At 39.7% G+C, this 5,219-nt stretch overlaps 1 pseudogene; it reads left to right on the forward strand.

Annotated features, from left to right (window-relative positions):
• Positions 1-3,337: 3,337 nt before the first annotated feature.
• Etf1-ps3 (eukaryotic translation termination factor 1, pseudogene 3) lies at positions 3,338-4,923 on the forward strand (annotated as a pseudogene).
• The last annotated feature ends 296 nt before the right edge of the window (positions 4,924-5,219 follow it).

The following is a 5,219-nucleotide window of genomic DNA, read 5'->3' on the forward strand; positions in this document are numbered from 1 at the left end:
AGACACAGCCCTTGGAAGGGGAAGAAGGAGGTGTGGGCTCAGGGACCTCACTGTCATTTTAAACCTGTGCACCTCTGCTTCTGATTGACGTCACATTATTTAAGGAATTTTTCTTAAAATGACACCGTCACCACACTGACCACCTGTGGTAAGCTAAACTTGGATAAAGATCAAGAAAATAGAGGATGTGGGGGCTGTGGTTGAGGAGGCCCGAGAGCCCAGGAAGTCCGCAGTGACTGCACAGAAACACAAGTGTGTCCTTTTCTAAGGCTTAGATACCTTTTGCATATGACAAGATCTCTTTTTGTTTCTTTGGGTTTTTTCTTTACTTTTCTTTTTTCCCTTTTCCCTCCCATCCTTCTTTTTTCTTATTGAAAGAATAATACTGACAACCAATTTATCCTAACAACAGTTATAGCACACTACAAACACACTCACAAAGTTACACAGTACTGAGAGGTGACACTGCACCACATCTGCTGAGCAGTATTACAGTGCATTATGGGACGACTGATCATTCCATGGAATGATCTATTTAAATATTCTGATGAATTAATCCATTATCTGACTCTCCTGAAACTGCTAGGAAGTCACAGTGAAATCTCAAAAGCAAGTGTTTGCTTCATATCCAATGATAATGTTTTACTTTCATACATAGTTGAGTGTAATAACAAGTCACAAATGACATGTATAGTATACTATACATGTATTGTCATTTATCCCCGAGCCAAGAGCTTCAGGACTGAATTCAATGGTCAGAAAGATCAGATCAGCATTGGCTTCCCTGCTGGTGACTCCAATGGTATTTTGTACAACGCTGCCTAGCATTTCCTATAGACAAACAAGGACCAAGATTAGGTCTTGAATGACTATTTAATGGGCTACATCCAGGAGTGGGAGAGTCAGGGCTGCCTGCAGCTCTTGAAATGTCTGATCTTGACTGGAGAGAGTTGAGAGCCTGTGCTTAGAGCACTAGATGGTGAGAGCTGTGTGAGAGTCTCTGGGAGGTGAGACAGGCTGACCTTGCCCTGAGCACAGTTGTGTGTGTGCACACTCAGAAAATCCTCAGAGCTACCCTGTCTCTGCTTTCTCATCACTGCTTCATGGGTTTCAGATACTTTTGAATTTTCTCCTGTCATATTTTGCAACCAAGGAAGGCTCTCTTATGTCAATTGTGAACTAAAGTCTTGATTAGTTGGACCAAATTTAATAAATGAGTTGTATCAAAATTAACCCTCTTCTCCATGTGTATGCAACATTTTGGATTTTCTGGATTACATTAAAAGGATAACTGTTTTGGGATACACATTACTTACACAAGCTATAATGAATGTTGACCATTTCCCCCTGAAAATGGGGGTATAAACGACACAATATATGCCTACACAGATGAGCTACAAAAGTCTGCAGAATATAACAGTCCTTATATGGATTACCAAGTAGAGAAACTCTGTTAAAACCATGGAACATGGCCTATGTTTGTGAGTTCTAATGCATAAATTGAACTAATGTAAGTAATAAAATTTACCTTGTCTGCTTCTCTCCTAAAAGTAAAGGAGGACAACATGAATCTGGGAGGCTATGCAACATGGCTTTTCAGAAATGGATGTTTCACTCTCTGTCTTGGGGGACACAGCTCTGACCTCAGTGAATTCCTCAGGTGCTGCTGAGATATTTTGGTTCTAATCTTATGGTTAGTGTGCTTAACCCTTTAATTGAAATAAACATTAAAATATAATTTTATCATCTCCCATCCTTCCACCAACTCCTTCCATGTCTCTCCATCTGCTTCAGAGCCATGGCTTCTTACTCTATAATTATCATTCTCTCTCACACACACATAAAAAGAAATACAAAAAGAAATATAATCTACACAGTCAGTTTCATATTGCTTGAACACATACTCCTTTCTGGACTGACCACTTGGGATTGGAGAACCACTAGTGGTGTTCACCTTTGGAGAAGACTAATGCTCCCTCTCCCAGCAGTTTATAATTGTGTGTTGCTCTTCATCTAGTGATGGCCTCCTTGCTACTTCCCCATCCACTGTGATGGTCAACTGGTGTTGTCATTGTTCAGATCTTATTTGAGGAGGCATATTGTTGAGCTTTCTTAGGTGTAGTTTGCTTGTCAAATCTAGAAGACATATAGCTGAAAGATGTTTAACTGTTGACTATGTGTCTGTATTTGGGTCTGTGCACATGAATCAGGTGCCCTTGGAGGCCAAAGGAGCTCAATTCACAAGTAGTGATGAGCTATTCAACAGGGCTGCCAGAATTGAACTTGAGTCCTTGGCAAAAGCAGTGCATACTGTTAAGACATGAGACAGGAGGGAGAAAGAGAAGCCGTGGCAGGACAATGGAGGCTGACGTAAAGATCTCGCTCTGTGTATTTACAGGTTGTTATCAATGTTCTTAAGGGATGAATGGTACCAGGCTTTGTATGTTTAAGTGGGCAATTATATCTTATCAATTGGATCTAAGATTATGGTGTTGTGTGTTCTTTTATGTGAGGGTTTGAGTGTAAGAAAGTGTGCGGCAGGGCAGCTGGAGACAGTAGGCCACCACGGCAGAGTTGGGATGTGTTTCCACGGAGATATTTAGCAGATTATCTTGGGACAATGTGGTACGGACCCAGCGAGGTAAAAGACAACAATACATTTTGTATTTTTATATTTTAACAACAGATGGCGAACTAATGTGATGGGCAAGAATCCACTAGTAATCCTAAGAGTTGAGAGAAAGTTTTTATTTTCTAAGTAAGAGGAGGCCAGCACCATGTTAAGTCATGTGATATCTTAAGGGCAGGAATTCAAACAAAGAAACAGGGAAGCAGCCTGGGCTGGCAGGTGGTAGGTCCCCTGCTGTGTGAGAAGTAATGGCAGCTCAAAGAGTTAGAGATTAAAAGCTGCTTTTTAAAGAAAGTTGTTTAGAAAGTCTTTCAGGATACTCATATTCTTTTTAACATGGGCTCTACGGGAATTTTGGGTTGAAATCCTAGTTAGACAAGCTACTTCTTAATTACAGGTGATATTAAAAGGTGATTAAGTTTGTTTTTAGAAAGAAGAGAGTAAAGAGATTATCTGAATCAGGTGGAGATTTTCACCCATGGTTCAGAACTTAGATAGGAAAAAATTAGTCACTGACTCCAAGTAGAGAGTTGTGATAAATGTCTGTAACAGCAGGCAGAGTGAATGCAGACATATATTATAAAAGTTATTAAGGTTGAATAAAAATCTGTGGCTCCAGGTAGAGAGCTTAACAGATGGTTATATTTTGTGCTAAAGTCCTGGTTTGATAAGTTGTTTATTGGTTTTAGAATTGATAGAAGAAATGACCCCAGTGCTGCCGATAGGAATGTGGAGATCTGGAAGATCAAGAAGCTCATTAAGAGCTTGGAGGCGGCCCTCGGCAATGGCACGAGCATGATATCACTGATCATTCCTCCCAAAGACCAGATTTCATGAGTGGCAAAAATGTTAGCAGATGAGTTTGGAACTGCATCTAACATTAAATGTAAACCTGGGAACCATCACATCTGTACAACAGAGACTCAAACTTTATAACAAAGTACCTCCAAATGGTCTGGTTGTTTACTGTGGAACAATTGTAACAGAAGAAGGAAAGGAAAAGAAAGTTAACATTGACTTTGAACCTTTCAAATCAATTAACACATCATTGTATTTGTGCGACAACAAGTTTCATACAGAGGCTCTTACAGCGTTACTTTCAGATGACAGCAAGTTTGGTTTTATTGTAATAGATGGCAGTGGTGCTCTTTTTGGCACGCTCCAAGGAAACACCAGAGAAATCCTGCACAAATTCACTGTGGATCTCCCAAAGAAACACAGCAGAGGAGGTCAATCAGCCTTGCGTTTTGCCCGTTTAAGAATGGAAAAGCGACATAACTATGTTCGGAAAGTAGCAGAGACTGCTGTACAGCTGTTTATTTCTGGAGACAAAGTAAATGTGGCTGGTTTGGTTTTATCTGGATCAGCTGACTTTAAAACTGAACTAAGTCAATCTGACATGTTTGACCAGAGGTTGCAATCTAAAGGTTTAAAATTAGTTGATATATCCTATGGTGGTGAAATTTCAACCAAGCTACTGAATTGTCTACTGAAGTTCTCTCCAACGTGAAGTTCATTCAAGAGAAGAAATTAATAGGGTGATACTTTGATGAAATTAGCTAGGACATGGGCAAGTACTGTTTTGGAGTTGAAGACACACTGAAGGCTTTGGAAATGGGAGCTGTAGAGATTCTAATAGTCTATGAAAATCTGGATATAATGAGATACATGCTTCATTGCTAAGGCACAGAAGAGGAGAAAATTCTCTATTTAACTCCAGAACAAGAGAAGGATAAATCTCACTTCACAGACAAAGAGACTGGACAGGAACATCAGCTGATCGAGAGCATGCCCCTCTTGGAATGGTTTGCTAACAACTATAAAAAATTTGGAGCTAGACTAGAAATTGTCACAGATAAGTCACAAGAAGGATCACAGTTTGTGAAAGGATTTGTGGAATTGGAGGTATCTTGTGGTACCGAGTAGATTTCCAGGGAATAGAATACCAAGGAGGAGATGACAAATTTTTTGACCTTGATGACTACTAGGTAGTCGACTTGGGTCTGGCAAAATGTGCCTCACCTTCCAGCATTCAACCCAAGGAGCATACCCGTGGTGGAATCCAAACAGATCCCTGCCTTACAATTGAAACATTTCCAGAACTTAATCTGTGAGCATTGGATACTGAAAAGAAAAGCAAAACAAAGCCAGACCCAACCCTACACTTTGGTTTGTCGTGGTGTCAGTGCAGCAGCCTACAACCAAGTCCCTAAATACCACTTTGGACTAATTTAAAAGAATGCCAGTTTTTACTTTTACTTGATGGTAAAATTGGTTGCTCTAGTATTTTATGAAGAAAAAAGATTTTTTTAAACCTTTATACATAGAAGCAAAATACTTTAACTGCTGTAAACCTTCAGACGTCGGTAGAAGTGAGGTCATACTGGTTGGTTTCTTCCTTTGATCAGAGAATAACTAAAGAGTAACTAAATGGCTGCGTTTGCTGCCTCCATGGTGACCCATTTACATGGCATTCTTGGCTTAGACTGTACAAGAAGAAATATATGTGGTGAAATGTTAAAAAAAAAGAGAATTGATAGAAAGTGTTTAAGTTTGTTTTAAGGAGAGTAAAGAGATTATCTGAATCACG

This window comes from Rattus norvegicus, chromosome 15 (genome assembly GCF_036323735.1).
Source record: "Rattus norvegicus strain BN/NHsdMcwi chromosome 15, GRCr8, whole genome shotgun sequence".
Taxonomy (NCBI): domain Eukaryota; kingdom Metazoa; phylum Chordata; class Mammalia; order Rodentia; family Muridae; genus Rattus; species Rattus norvegicus.